Here is a 16,326-nt window from a genome sequence, read left to right on the forward strand (position 1 = left end):
AAAAACAAATGAACATTTATCAGGCTACTGCTTTATCAGAAGCATGGAAATATCCAGCAATTATATTCATCTAGATCCTTCCTATAATTAGCTTCATCAAAAACTTGTTGCATTGAAAGCTTAGAGGTTCAACATTAGAGGGTTTTAACGAACTTATCAAACATTACCATTCATATAAAATTAACAGTACATCAGAAGTAGAGATGTGGCTCAAGAGCTAGAGTGCTAGAGCTTTAGCTCAAAAAAAGAAAAACCCAGGACTGGAGTTTAGGCCCCAGGATCAGAACAAAAAAGAAAATAAACAGTACAAGTAATGATTTATATATAAAGGGAAATTGAGGCACACAGATGAAAAAAAAAAAAGACAGAGTTCAAATATCTTTTCTTTTTCTGAGATAGGGTCTTTCTCCACGGAGACTACAGTTCTTTCTCAGCTTTCTGAGAGCTGGCAATCATAGAAGCACATCACCATACTCAGGTCAAAGTTATTGATTAGAAGTTTAGCACACTAGGCTAAGAGAGAAGATTTATAGTAGTAAGCACAGTAACAAATGCACAACTGAATTCCAAGCTTAGTTGATTTTCTTTTTTTAAATAATTTATTAATTAAACAAAAATTTTTGACAAGGTGTTGTGCAAAAGGGGTAGAGTTACATAGTAGGGCAGTGTGTACATTTCTTGTGATATCTTACACCCTGTTTTTCTTTCCCTTCCCTAGGTCAGGTAGACATATATATATAATACACAGTGTACCAAGAACATATACAGTAGCCACATGGCCTACGCCAAAGAAAATTTGCCTAGGGCTTTAAATGTAGACAATATGTCAACAATAGTCTTATATGAACGTACATGCATAGCTTTTGAGCTATTGTGATCCACTGAGAGGTCTATTTTTGACCTTTATGTGTTTGTTTTTTTTTTTTTTTCTTTTTTGGCCTGGGCCTTGGACTCAGGGCCTGAGCACTGTCCCTGGCTTCTTTTTGCTCAAGGCTAGCACTCTGCCCACTTGAGCCACAGCGCCACTTCTAGCCGTTTTCTATATATGTGGTGCTGGGGAATTGAACCCAGGGCTTCATGTATACGAGGCAAGCACTCTTGCCACAAGGCCATATTCCCAGCCCTATTTTTGACCTTTATTTGTTGAGTAGTTGGTGATTTTCTTCCCAGCTATAAGCACTGTGCAAATGTCCTACTCTACCTGTATCTCAATGAGCTGGTCTATAAAGTGAGTGACAATCACATCATGAGCTATCATTGCAGTTTTTATGAGTAAATGAGTACATATCTGGGTATGAAAGTACATGTGTGTGTGTACACACACACATCTGTACACACAAATACAATTTAGGACCAAATAATGTGAACTAAAGAATTCCGAGTAATGAAATTGGAACACTGATTACTATTATTTTTCACATCAAATAATACAGACACGGCACATATCTAATTCGGTATAAAATATTAAGTAGATTTTTAAAAAGAAAACTCTGATATCAGCAACATGCCATATAAACAACAAACATCAGAGCCAAGCACTGTGGCTCATACTTATAATCCTAGCTACTCAGGAAGCCAAGTTCTGAGGAACATTGGAAGTGTTAATTCCAATTAAACACCAAAAAAGCTGGAAGTGGAACTGTGACCATAAGAGCTAAGGGATCCAGACCTCAGAGACAGTGCCCAGGCTATTTCAAGCCCCATTCACATATGCACACACACCCAACAACCAGACGTCATAAATTCCTCTCTCCCACTCCTACCCCCTCCCTCTCCCTCCCTTTCTGCCAGCACTGGGGGCTTGAACTCAAAGTCTTGGCACTGGCCTTTAGCTTTTTCACTCAAGGCTGGAGCTCTACCCCTTGAGCCACAGTTGTACTTCCCAAAATGTGTAGCTCTTTAGAACTTCTTTTCTGGGAATCTGTAGAAATATGTTAGGCAAAAATTTAGCTGCATGGTATGGAAATTTAAAATTCAACTTTCTTGAACTTACTAGGCCTTGTTCAAAGCCAAACCTATGTATTTTTTGATATCTTCATTGCTGTAACAACACATCCTCCCTCCCTTCCTTTTCTGAGGTGCTGGGGACTAACCCCAGGGCCTGCACGTGCTAGGCAAACACTATACCATGAAGCCTACTAAGAGCACCAGTCATCATGGTGTAAGCTCCACAAGGACTGGGACCTCTGTTGTTAACAACTCTGCCTCAGCATGGAGTACTGTGCTGCTGAGCTACGTCCTCACTCCCTACCCAGTATCGGTAAAGTGATGGGTCTGAAGACTAGCCACAGCTCAGGGAGCATGTACAGCAACAACCATTTGAACCAGGCTGAACTCTGACTCTCTGGTCATGATGATGTGAAGAACAAGCGCATGCAGCACTCCTTTTTCCCTTCCAAGTGACTTCTGCTGCAGTACGCTCTTTTTGATAACAAGATTGCTATTTCTGTAACATATTGTGGATGAAGAAAAAGAAGTTGAGTGCTAGTCAAGCTTAGTATAAGGCTTTAATAGAGGGTTAGGGGAAGCTATACCAGCCAGATTAATTGTCAAATTCCTACGGTGGCTCCAATCAACTTCATGACTCTTATTCTCTAAAGAATCCAAATCTTAACATGTGTAAACATTAAAATGCTGGCAAAATAGATTTTTAAAAACTTGAAGTCAATACAAAATATGTTCTGGAGAGATTTTTATGTTGTTATTGATTCTTTTTAGACAATGAAAATATCATATAAAGGCCAATTTTGGGGGAAAACGATTCTGCTATAGATTATATATCCAGCTAGCACTGCTTCTTTGAATAAGTTTTGCTGTTGTTTTTTTGTTTCATGAACACAGAGGTCAAAGTCTTCACAGAAACCATCCATAAAACAAAAAGAACATAAATTAAAAAGATCAAATGCTTACGAAAATTAACTTTCATGAAAGTTTCTTAAGTGTTGTACCAGGCAGGGAAATGGAAGTACAGCCTTTCCAAGGAAGGGAAGTGGTAGAGGCACTGCAGATAATTTTGAGCCTCACGTGTAGACTGTATTGCTTGGGGCCTGCCAGAACATTTAGATGTTTAAGATGAAATAATCATTTCAAGTGGTTTCCAGCCCTCCTCCCCACCAGACACCAATACATGGGCGAGCTGGCAAATGTGCTGCATCAGCACAGACACAGCAGCTCCAAGAACTCTTACGAAAAGAAAAAAAAAAAACAAACCAAGGAAAGGAACCAGGAAGCAATAATACAACACAAATGTGACACCTGACAAAAGGAGGGGGAAAAAAAGCCATCCCCCGAACCACCACTGAACAGAGACAGCACAGGAGCGCAGGAAACCAATTCCAGTATCAGGCACAGAAGGACAGCGTGTTTTCCTCCTCTACAGGCACGGTGTGCTCCAGCTTAATGCCCAACTGAAGGAAAGGCCACGTCCGGGATATACCAGTTACCCACAACAGCAGGCACAGCAGGGGAAGAAGGGAGAAGAGAGAGAGAAGGGTGCAGTGAGTACTCTTCAGCCATATGGCTCGAGCAGACGCCCGCCAATCAGAACCAGAGGCAGAGCAGAGGGTAGGAATCAAGTGAGTCACATTGCTCTCAAAACTGCTCCTCCCAGGGCATCAAACAAAGCCCTGGAAACCTGCAGGGAGGGTGGGGGGAACCAAGACCTGGACACCAGAAAAGTTACATCAATCCTTGAGGGGGTGGGATATGAAGATCAGGGAAAGGGTTGTGCAGACCGGACGTTGGTCAGAACTCCTAAGTTGTGAAGTGTTCTTTAGAAGATGTCTTTGGAAGTTCCAAGTGTGCTGCTCCGGAAAGCATGAACCTCACTGTTTGCCGTGCTCACCAGGTGAGAATACCACCTGCCCAGTCGTGCATTGCTGTTAAGAAGCAGGCTTTGGGGAAGCACCGTGATGGTACGCAGGAGCTATGCAGTGGAAGCATGTGCTCTTTCTTTGGGCACGAGGACTGGCTAGGAAAAGAGAGCTGCCATACCCAAGGGCAGCTTTCTTAGGCCCACAGTCCGGTCTTGGCTAGTTGAGTTTTGCTCTAGCAAACACGACAGTGGGAGCACTTCAGAGGGATCCAGATCTAGGTCCGCATCAGTTCTGGGTTGCAGTGAGAGGAGATAATCATAGCATTTCATAAATCCTAGCTAAGTGGGCTTAAATCGAGTTCTCAACTGGCTGGAACATAGGACAGCCTCTGGTCTCCTGGGAGGGAAGCGTACACTTGCACTCATGACTTCTGTTGGTCATTAATAAAGGTTATACTTGAGTAAACAATCTGGTATTTCAACAGCATTCACATTTAAGGAGAGATCTTTGATGTAGCTAATTACCTTAGAATAATATCCTGAAGCTTTGAGAAATGAGCTTTAATAAATGCCATTTCCCAATAAGTTTAAAGGAATTAAAAGTGAGGAAGAGGGCTGGGAATATGGCTTAGCGGTAGAGTGCTTGCCTGGATTCAAAGCCCTGGGTTTGATTTCTCAGCACCACATATATAAAAAAATCCAGAAGTAGCACTGTGCCTCAAGAAATAGAGTACTAGCCTTGAGCAAAAAGAAGCCAAGGGCAGTACTCAGGCCCTGAGTTCAAGCCCCAGGACTGGCAAAAAAAAAAAAAAAAGTGAGGAAGAAACTGAAGGAGGTTGGGGGGTGGGGTGATGGTAGAAGTGAGGGAGCAAATGTTAATAATACCTTCTTTCCTTACAGTATTTCCTATAAACAACAGGTCATGAGGCTGGCCCCCCGAAGGGTTAGTCCCACCCCTTCCAATCCATCTGTCAAGAACTGCTCCACAAGCCCAGCCTGTAACAAGCACTGAGCCCAGATTCCCTTGACTCTCGCATCACTGGGCTTCATCAGGGCTTGTTCAGGCAGAAGAGTTCACAGAGCCTCTGACACTTCAAGTCACAGTTTCCAAGACAGGTAGTCACAGTGCTCAATATTGTGACACCCAGCAACACTATCAACATGCTCAAATGACACCAAAACAGATCCAGAAGGAAAATATGGAAGAAGAGGTCCAATACAGCAGAATATGGGTTCACGCCGGTTTCTCAGGTCAATGCCTCCAACCAAGTTCCATGGCCATGGTCAATAAAGAGACCGAAATGGAGGGGCAGTCCCCAGCCTTCCCTCAATCCAACCATCCATCTAGTGTCCTCAGTAGGCTCCATGGTACAGTGTGTGCTTAGCACGTGCAGGCCCTGCAGTTAGATCTCAGCACATCAGGAAAAGTAGCAATGAACTCCTTATTTAATGCTGTAGTATAATTCAATGGGAGACCATGCAGTGAAGTTACGGAGGAATGTTCTAAGGGAAATTTTAATGTAAGAGGAGGGATATTGGTGAGCAGGTATCAAAATATTCTTAGTGAAAACTAACTGCATTTTTTTTTCATTTTATAAGATACTAGGTATTCCCCAAGCTCACTAAGATTGAGCTAGGATTAGATACAGAACTCCAGTCAGTTTTGAAACTTTTTTTTTCTTTTTCTTTTTGATGGTCCTGGATCTTGAAGTCAGAGCCTAGGTACTGTCTCTTAGCTTCTTAGTGCTCAGGGCTAATACTCTATTACTTGAGCCACAGCACCACTTCTGGTTTTTTCTGAGTAGTTTATTGGAGGTAAGAGGCTTACTGACTTTCTTGCCTGGGCTGGCCTCGAACTGCCATCCTCATATCTCAGACTCCCAAGTAGCTAGTATTATAGGTGCGAGCCACCAGCACCCAGCTCATTTTTAACCATTTAAAACAGGGATATATTCTTTTTGTTTTGTGCTGGTCCTTGGGGGTTGAACTCAGGGATTAGGTGCTGTTCCTGAGCTTTTATGCATAAAGTTAGTGCTCCACCACTTGAACCACAGCTCAACCTCCAGCCTTTTTCTTTCTGTCAGTCATGGGGCTTGAACTCGGGGCCCAGCTCAAGGCTAGTGCTCTACTTTGAGCCACAGCACCACTTCTGGTTTCTTTTGGTGGTTAATTGGAGATAAGAGTCTTATGGACTTTTCTGCCCAGGCTGGCTTTGAACCATGAACCTTAGATCTCAGCCTCCTGAGTAGCTAGGATGGCAGATGTGAGCCACTGACTCCTGGCTGGGATATATTCTTTAAAAATACCCTTTTTCTCTGGTATTGAGTTTGAACTCAGGGCTCTTCAGTTGCTAGGCAGATGCCCTACCACTAAGCCATGCCTCCGGTCACTTTTTGCTTTACTTATTTTTTTTTTTCTGGAGTCTCACATTTTTTCCCCCCAGGGTTGATTTTGCTTCACAAGTAGCTGCAATTATAGGCATATACAAACATGTCCGGCTTATTGGTTGAGAAGTTGTCTTGCTAATCTTTTGCACAGGCTATCCTCAAATAGCAATGCTTTCGATCTCTGCCTCCAGATTAGCTGGGATTATAGACATGCATTCCTATACCTGGCTTACCATATTTACCTCTGACAGAAACAGTACCTACAACCATTATCTCATATCAAAGATGGGGAACATTCCTCAGGCCCTATAAGGCCTATAAAAATCATTTAGCACATACATTATATGCATATGATGGGATAAATACATTTGCTTCTTCACAGCTACCTGTGCCTGTCCACCTGTACTGATAATTTTTTTTATGACCTGAGAATAATGTTATATATAGCCAAATGGCCCTCGGCAGAATAAAGGTTCCATACCCTTGTTTGCTGTTTGAGTTTTGCGATTTAGAGACAATTATTCCGAAGTTTTGCAATGTGTCAGAAATGTTCACACTACAACATAAATCAACTAAGGAGCAGCAACAGTTCACATTACCAGAGCTTTTTCCAATAAAGTTCAACATTCTCTGCATGGATATTCAACAGATGGTAGAAAATATATGTCATAGTATTGATTAGACAGACTTTTGTTTACCTATCTACCTATCTACTGGTCATGGGGCTTGAATTCTGGGCCTGGGCACTGTCCCTGAGCTCAAGGCCAGTATTCTACCACTCTGAGTCACAGTGCCGCTTCCAGTTTACTGGTGGTTAACTAGAGATCAGAGTCTCACGGACTTTTCTGCCTGGCTGGCTTTGAACCTTGATCCTCAGGATCTCAGCCTCCTGAGTTGCTAGGATTACAGGTGTGAGCCACTGGCACCTGGCTAGTTTACTTTTTTAATAAAAAAAATTCTTTGGGGTTGGCTCTTCTTTCAATACACACACACACACACACACATGCTGCAATTTATATCAATGGCTTTCACATCCCATCTCCACAGGAGATTAGACTTTTCATCCATATCAAAGGGATTTATATTCCATCTCTATAGGGGATTACATTCTTTATTTACTAGCCTGATTGAAATGCAGTTTGCATATTTCTTGTTTAGTTCATTCATACTCTAAACAAGTAAACACAGCCCTATCTTCTCCCATGACTTGATATACATGACCATAAAACACTGTTAATAGTACTATAGTTAAGCTCTGTCTATATGGAGGAGCTCTTCTAGGAACTTGGGGGCTGCCTTTAATTTGTAACAAACAAGAAGAGGTGTAGCTGTGATACTCAATAAATATGGGACCCTGGGAGAATTACAAATCTCAAAGTGTAGCATACAAAGATGCTGGAGTTACTAGGGATATAGCTTGGGAGTACAACATTGGCCTAGCAAGTAGAAAGTTCTGGTTTGATCCCAGCAATATAATAAATAAAGACAAGCATGCTGGGGCCAAACAGTATAAGCAGACTATAAAGGAACACTGCATCCTCAAAATGGTGGTTGTTAAAATATATTTCTCTATAATAAAAGCCCAAGGAGGCCAAAGTCAGAAACCACTTGGCACATTTAAGTTTTCTACATTTAAGCTTTATACATGCATACTGTATTGTCCTCTTTATTTAAGAAAACTGGTCAGGAGCAAATGAACTAAACACAGGGAGTGCTTAAGAAACTGTCAAGGGCCATGTGACAATAAGAGATGATAATCAATGATATGAATTACTTCAGAGCAATAACTAATTAGTTACTTTGATTTCCAATGTCAATTATATTTCAATCACTTAATTTTTAAGTATCTAATCAAATATTTTAATGTTAGTACTAAGAACTACCTTTGGCTTTGTGGTTTTGTTTTGAGAATTACAAATTAAAGAAATAAGTAAAAGAAATAAAACAAAAACCCTGCTACTGGGCTGGGAATGTGGCTTAGTGGTAGAGTGCTTGCCTAGCATGCATGAAGCCCTGGGTTCAAGTCCTCAGCACCACATGAACAGAAAACAAACAAACAAACAAACAAAAAACCCCAAACCTGTCACTTTTTTTTTTTTTACTACAGAAACTGAACACATTATAGGACATATATTCTTGTGTAGAATTCTACATATATTCCCGATTTATTTATTTAGTTCTCTTCCTCTTTTTTTCCTTTTGTTGGCAGTGGGATTTGAACTCAGAACCTTGTGCTCTCATTCAGCTTTTTTGGCTCACTGCTGATACTCTACTATTTGTGCCATACTTCCACTCAGTTCCAGCTTTTCCTGGTTAACTGGAGATAGACTCAATTTTGTCTGCCTCAGCTGCATTTGAATCCAGATTCTCAGATCTTAACCTCCTGAGTAGCTAGAATTATAAGCATGAGCCACCAGCGCCTGGCTCTAGATTTCTCATACCTCCATGTGGTTCATAATTCTGAATGCATAAAATAGATCTTCAATTTAAATGCAAACTGGCCCAGCAAAGACCTGAGCTACAATAACAAGGACAGCTGATGAAATGAACAATTTAGCTGCTTGTTAACATAAAAAAAAAAGTAGCAGACTCACTAGTCTGTGCTGCAATCAGCTATGATATGGGAGCTATTAGTTTGTGAATTAAGCTCCAGTTCAGCAAGATGCATGTCCCTCTATAACTATGTTTACAGAAGACTGCTGCACACACCCCAGCCTGTCATCCAGCACTCCAGGGATCTCCCACACAGTTTAAAAGGCAGCATCACCTTGTATGTATCAGAGTTGTCTCATGCACTACTGAAATTTTCGCATTCCTCTGCCCTGGAGCTGCTATGTGGTCCTCACGGCAGAATTATGATTGGAGATGGCTGCACGGTAGCTGACCCTTACAAGTTGGCTATGAAAATACAATTTTAGTGTCATGAAGATCCTAAAATGGATATGGGAAAAGGAAGAACAAAACAAAACAAAACCTGCTATCATTTTATGGAACCCTGTTCAAATCAAATAGGTTATTTGCCTGACCCAAGTATTGGGAGCTATCTGAGATAAAGAAGCCCCCTATATACACAAATGCAAGACAGAAAATCAGATACTAGAAGAGGGACTGTAATAGATTGTGTGTGTGTGGGGGGGTAAGTGGTCCTGAGGTCCTGGGGGTAATTGGGGGTAATTGGTCAAGGCCTGGGTGCTGTCCTTGAGCTTTTGTATTCAAGGCTGGCACTCTGCTGCCACTGGAAGCCACAGCTCCACATCAGGCTTTGGGGAGGGTAATTAGAGATAAGAATAAGAGTTTCATGGACTTTCCTTCCTTGGGCTGGCTTTGAACTGTGATCCTCAGGTCTCAGCGTCCTGAGTAACTAGGATTACAGGCTTGAGCCACAGGCACCTGGCTCATTTATAGGTATTTTTGAATGTTCCTCTTAAGTCTGTGTTAATGCTATTATGTTAGCTGGTGCTTTTTGTTTGCTATGTTCATATTTAAGAAGGATGTAGGATTACAGGTGTGCGCCACCAGCACTTGGCCCAAGTATGATACTCTTGATACTTAAAAACTACCATATACATTTAAACATATACATTTTAAAAGATCTTATAGCTACTAAATGGATATCTCTTCATGTCACAAAATATTCACAATTTTGATAGCTGAATTTATCGCCAAGTATTTGTTACAACTAAAAAGAAAAGTGCACACTCATATCAGTTTACTTGTTCATTTTTTTTGCCAGTCCTGGGGCTTGATCTCAGGGCCTGGACACTGTCCCTAAGCTTCTTTTGCTCAAGGCTAGCACTCTACCACTTGAGCCACAGTGCCACTTCTGGCTTTTTATGTTTATGTGATGCTGAAGAATCAAATCCAGGGCTTCATGCATGCTAGGCAAGTACTCTACCACTAAGCCACATTCCCCAGACGTCAATTTACTTTCTAACAAGACCCACACAAAACAATTCAGAGGCTACAATTCCTTCCATTACCTCTCTAGGCTGCTAAAATGACAGATGGTTAATTTCTAGTGGATGTTCCTTCCAAAACATGTGACACAGAATGATCTGCACGACTCTGTATTTATCCTGAGTTTATGCATCACAAATAAGAGAAACCTGAACTCATTCTTCAGAATTTCAGAGTAAGGTGGCTGTTCTGTTTTAAACTGCTCATGCTATAAGTTTTATTAAAAAGAGAGATTGAGGGCTGGGGATATGGCCTAGTGGCAAGAGTGCTTGCCTCGTATACATGAGGCCCTGGGTTCAATTCCCCAGCACCACATATACAGAAAATGGCCAGAAGTGGCGCTGTGGCTCAGGTGGCAGAGTGCTAGCCTTGAGCAAAAAGAAGCCAGTGACAGTGCTCAGGCCCTGAGTCCAAGCCCCAGGACTGGCAAAAAAAAAAAAAAAAAGAGAGAGAGATTGAACAATATAGAAGAAATGCACGAATAATCTCTTAATGAATAAGCTGCCTGTGCTTTCCTCCTCCACTCTTCACTCATTCCTTGTAAACTTATTGTGGTATTGGGGATTGAACCTTAAGCTTCATGCATGTTAGGTAAGCATTATACCGCTGTCCATTCTGCTTTTAGAAAACAAACAAGAGAGGCACTGTTGTATAGTAGATATATAGAAATATAGTAGAAAAATATATAATAGAAATATAGTAGTATAGGGTCAAAAAATCTACATGCTAATCTCTTATCTGTCACTAAACAACATTCATGACAAACAAGTTATCTAGCCAACTTAGTCACAGTTTCTCCACCCAGTCTCTAACAATATCATCTGTTAAGATTCTTTGTCAGAGAATGGCAAGAAAGCAACCCGGTGATTGTGTATCTTTTTCCTCTATAGCATTGTACATAGAACAGTCACAGTGATTATCATGACACAACACAGAAGCTAAGTCACAAGACAATAGTCTACAGGTGCTAGTGGCTCATGCCTGTAATCCTAGTTCAATCCTGGTTCAAAGCCAGCCTAGGTAGGAAAGTCTGTGAGACTCTTATCTCCAATTAAATACCAAAATAGCTGGAAGTAGAGCTGTGGCTCAAGTGATAGGGTGCTAGCTTTGCACGAGAAAACTCAGGGACAGGGGCTGGGAATAAGGCCTAGTGGCAAGAGTGCTTGACTCGTATACATGAAGCCCTGGGTTCGATTCCCCAGCACCACATATATAGAAAAGGGCCAGAAGTGGCGCTGTGGCTTAAGTGGCAGAGTGCTAGCCTTGAGCAAAAAGAAGGCAGGGATAGTGCTCAGGCCCTGAGCCCATACCCCAGGACTGGCAACAACAACAACAACAACAACAAAAAACAAAACTCAGGGACAGCACCCAGGCCCTGAGCTCAAAACTGGGGGGAAAAAAAGTTCATTCAGGGGTTACATCAATGTTTAAACAAATGACCAGATTTAACCTGAATTGTAACTTGATGATTACCTATTACTAGACAGGTGACATACATGAATGAGCAGGCCAGGTGTATAATAGGAAGCAATGAACCAAGATCAACTAAAGAACTAGCTTTTTTTGGTGGGGGGAGGGAGTATGAGGGTGGATATCCTTCCCAGGGATTGAACTCAGAGCCTGGGTGCTGTTCCTGAGCTTTTGTGCTCAAGGTTAGTGATCTACCACTTTGAGCTATAGCGCCACTTCTGGAGTTTGGGTAGTTAATTGGAGATAAGAGTTTCATGGGCTTTCTTGCCCGGGTTGGCTTTGAATCATGATCCTTAGACTTCGGCCTTGTGAGTAGTTAAGATTACAGGTGTGAGCCACCAATGCCCAGCTAGGAACTGCCTTTTCTAAATGTACTACTGAATAAATTGCTTTTAACAATTTTTTTTGGTGAGTCAAAGTACCTTTGCTTTTAGGGAAAACGAAGGTGCTGCCAACTTTCAACCCTAGACCCTCAATGAACTGTAGTTACCAGGATATACAGAATGGAATTACACATTATTTAGAAAAAATTTTCAACAATGGGAGGTAAGTCAAAACTCAAATGGCTTCTGGTTAATCATAATTTTACCATAATGATTAGTACACAAATACAAATACAGAAAGTAAGTTATCAACAGTAATGAGAAGCTGTGGCAAGATAAAATACCTGTGGCTAGAAGGAGATAGACAACTATATACAAAATGTAAAAGTGAGAATGAAAGGTTTGATAATTATATGCTCCATAATTATATCTTCTTTATTAAAACAGCTTTAAGTACCTAGAAGATAATTTCACCTCTCCTCAAGTAAGGCCAACATAAGGATGAACTGCAATCAAGTTACTTTACTACTGACAGTAGCCTTGCTGCCTCTAGGACTGGAGAAAGCAACTATACAGGAGAGGTCTGGAAAAATGAACACCTTGTTGAAGCTGCCCAGGGAATTACAGTAAGCAAGGTGCAATCACCAGACTTGGAATTCAACCAGACACTTAAAACTAATATCCAACCATTTCTCGTTCTTGCCTCAGAGTATTTGGAGTTTTCAAAAACATTTAATTTACATGATTAGGGGCAAAAAAGATTCATGTTATAAACATATGGATGACTTAATCATTTTTCAAAATTCTACCGAGTGAACTCCAAATGAAAAATGATGGTACTATTTACCACAAATATTTCCCTTAGTAATGCAATTTTTAGCAAAGTAGTTATATGTTTTGCAGCACTATACACCTGTCAATTTTCACACTTAAATAAGGTTCTCACCATTATGTAGGATGGACTAGAGCAATAGGCATCGGTTAACATGGGGAAACTGAGGCATGTGGTGATGATAACCCACCAAAAGTTAGTTATCCGAGAGTAAACTGGGGATGAGATTATGGAATCCCTGTCCTCTGAAAGACGCATCTGAATTAAGCTCTTCACTGAGCAGGACTCTGGAGATTTTTTCTAGTAGCCAACTCCTTCAGACTGACAAGAAGCCATTCCAATAGTGTTTTAAAGGAGTAAGTCATAGCGAACTTTATTTACCAGTCACTAATATAAAGCTGGATTTAAAATGTTTTATTTGCTAACAGATTTATCTTACTGCCATGAAAATTATATTGCAGGCCAGGCACTGATGGCTCATGCCTGTAATCCCGCCTACTCATGGGGCTGAGATCTGAGGATTGTGATTTGAAGCCCGCCCAAGGAGGAAAGTCCAATTAACCACTAAAAAGCCAGAAATGGAGCTGTGGCTTAAGTAGTTGACCAAGCACTAAAAGAGCTGAAGGAGATTACCTGGCCCTGAGTTCAAGCCCCAGCAATGGCCCAAAGGAACAAACAAACTCCCACTATAATGCTATTTTTCTTCAAAACACAGAGCACAGATGATCAAAGTCAATATGCAAAGGGGATGGGGTAGTAACATTAGACACCTCACAGAGAGGTTTTCAATCAGCCTCCACGCTTTCAGAAGTGCTTTTAGAAAGCCTGCTGCCCCTCTTCCATGATCATGCAAGAAGAGGGCTCAGTCAGTAGCTGTGCAAGTGACACAGCCATCACTTCTGCTTAGTCTCCACAGGCTTAACAGACAGGATGCTGAATTTACTTATCTCAGTAGGCAGTGCACAGCCTCACCAGTAGTGGTTGTGTGTTAGGCTCTGTAAGAACAAGATGTCAGGGGTTTTGTTGTTGTTGCATCATTCAGCAGCACCTTATTCCAGCTCTGCGCTGAACTGGCAAAAACACTAAGTCAACTCGGCTCTGCTTCCCTCGCCCTTCGGATGCCCTAGTAGCAGGACAACTTGGCAATGCACATCAGCAATGTGACACTGGTAACAGATTTGTCCAGTCACTGTACTCTTTGAATGTCTCCCTGGTCCTTCGATGACTTTGCCCCTCCCCTCCACAGTTTCCTTTAAATATGTCCTGTGATATTCTTAATCATAGGACATAAGGATGTAACTCTATCTTGAGCTCCATCTTGTGTATAATTTCAGTGCTATATGGAGATCCCTGGGAGAAAGACCTAATTCTCCAGATGGTACCTGAGTTTCCTACAGTCTTCTTAGCTTAGATGCTCAAAATGACGACAGATGATTATTCCCATCCCCTTTAGAAGAATCTAGGGTTGGGGAACAGCAGTGTAGCTCAGTGGTAGAACACATGCCTACCACACTCAAAGCCCTGAGGTTTGATCCCCTGCACCACAAAAATATAAATAAACAAACATAATAACAAACAATCCCACTGATTTAAGGATGTCTGTGAGGGCAAGTGTGATGTATCTGTTTGAGGAAAAAGCAGGACTATTTGCTGTCTGATAGACACAGTGAAATAAGCCTACTCGTGTAGGCTGTCAGATTTTGGCTAATCAGCGGGAGGGGGAGGGGGAACACCTCTAGGAAAGAAGATGGAACAAATGGAGTAGAAAAGAAGAAGTGACACAAAAGTCCAGTGTGTAACAAGCAGCTTTTCTTGGTTGTTGAAGGTGCTCCTTTCCAAACCAAGGCTTCCGTGAACAGGGAGAATCCTTCCTTCACCAGGTGCATACCTACACCTATACTTCACAGAGTGTTTATTTGTGTGACAGTTATACTGTCATAATTTTAGATGGTTAAACCTCTGCTCCAGGGTTTACAAAAGATCAGAGCACTTGTCAGTCTTGGTGCAGGAAGAGGGAGATAGAGTGGCTGAGCAGTTCATTTTTCTTTATAATTACACTCCATTAACCTTCCACATGAGAGCTCCCCTGTGCTTTCATACCAGCAGCACCAACTGGCTGCATTTGATAAGGCTCTACAGTCTGCACGACCAGCACGAGCAACAAAAGGAATGCTTTAATACTGCAGACTTAAGCAGAAGCTGAACACGGCTCTGTTACTTACCGGTATACACACAGTTCGATCATACATGTATAGACAGAAACAAACCCAAAGCATAAAGTTGGAGCCCAGAAAACAAACCACAGGAGCTTATCCAACCATATATGATTTGAAAATCTTCTGGTGATCTTCACAACATTAACCCCCCAACACCCAACTTACAATTATTTTAACCTTTGATAATGCAGCATCCTATAAGAAATACAGAACATGGTAGTTAATATGCTAGAGTGACACAATCCCAGGGTGCTCTGGCTTACAATTAGATCACGCTGGCATCTACAAACTGTACGTTCTGAAGGTAATTTTACTTGTTGGTATTTCTCTTTATGTATTTCTCAGGAAGTCACTCAGGAAATAGACTGACTAAGAACTAGCACTCAATCTCTTTCTTGATGATTGCCATGTAAATGATGTCCCTTTTCCAGGAGAAGAGAAAAGAAGGGGAACAGGGAGGAAGAGAGGAGACAGAAGGAGGAAGGGAGGGAGGAAAGGAGAGTGAGAGAAAGACAGACAGACAAGGCTGACTGAAACAAACCTTTTCCATGAGTAATACAGTTTTTAATGCAGTGAAAGGAACATGACTTTTCCTATACACAAGGGGAGATTAGTGTGATTCTATCACAAACAAAGGTTAGGTGAACATGCTTCAGCAGATGAAATGAAGGCCAATTTGGGAAGTAGGTGCTGGCACAATTAATCTTGAATAGGATACCAATTATTTAGGAAACAAAGGTAGCTATATTTCTATCTTTGCCTTAACTAATGGCATTCATGGCCCTCACAGTGCCTCACAATAAGGCTCCCCCCATGGTGGCTTGTGTTTCTAGGTGTATTCCTAACCACAGTAACAGAAGGGATGTCAAACCATTATCCAAACAATGCCGTTTATTATTAACCTACTTTCTTTGGACACAAATGTTCTGAAGGTGTTAGTTTATGATAACAGTATCTGATAATCAGAAAATTAAAGTAAAGGAACTCAAGTGGTACATTCTCACTCATCAAATGCCATATTTAAAGCACTTACAGAAATTTAAAATGATCATAAAAATCTTGTTTTTGAAAATTAGTGATATGCTAGTACTTCTAAAAATGTTTGGTAGAAAAATGTTTGTTTATAGTTCAAAGATAGGTGATTAGATCTGAGAATCCAATATAGCCTTCCTTTTTCCTATGATTGATAAATAAAACTAAGATTTTTTCCACGAATATTTTTATTTTTCTTCATGCCATTACAACTTACACTACTAGATATTTTTATGGCACTTACCATCACAGTATCTATTTTTCATTATTATTATTATTATTATTATTATATTAT

At 41.1% G+C, this 16,326-nt stretch overlaps 1 protein-coding gene across 16 annotated transcripts in view; it reads right to left on the reverse strand.

The window, feature by feature from the left end:
• Positions 1–16,326, reverse strand: part of Phf21a (PHD finger protein 21A) — a 205,518-nt gene that overhangs the window by 49,546 nt on the left and 139,646 nt on the right. The window lies entirely within an intron of this gene.

This window comes from Perognathus longimembris, chromosome 13 (assembly GCF_023159225.1).
Source record: "Perognathus longimembris pacificus isolate PPM17 chromosome 13, ASM2315922v1, whole genome shotgun sequence".
NCBI lineage: Eukaryota > Metazoa > Chordata > Mammalia > Rodentia > Heteromyidae > Perognathus > Perognathus longimembris.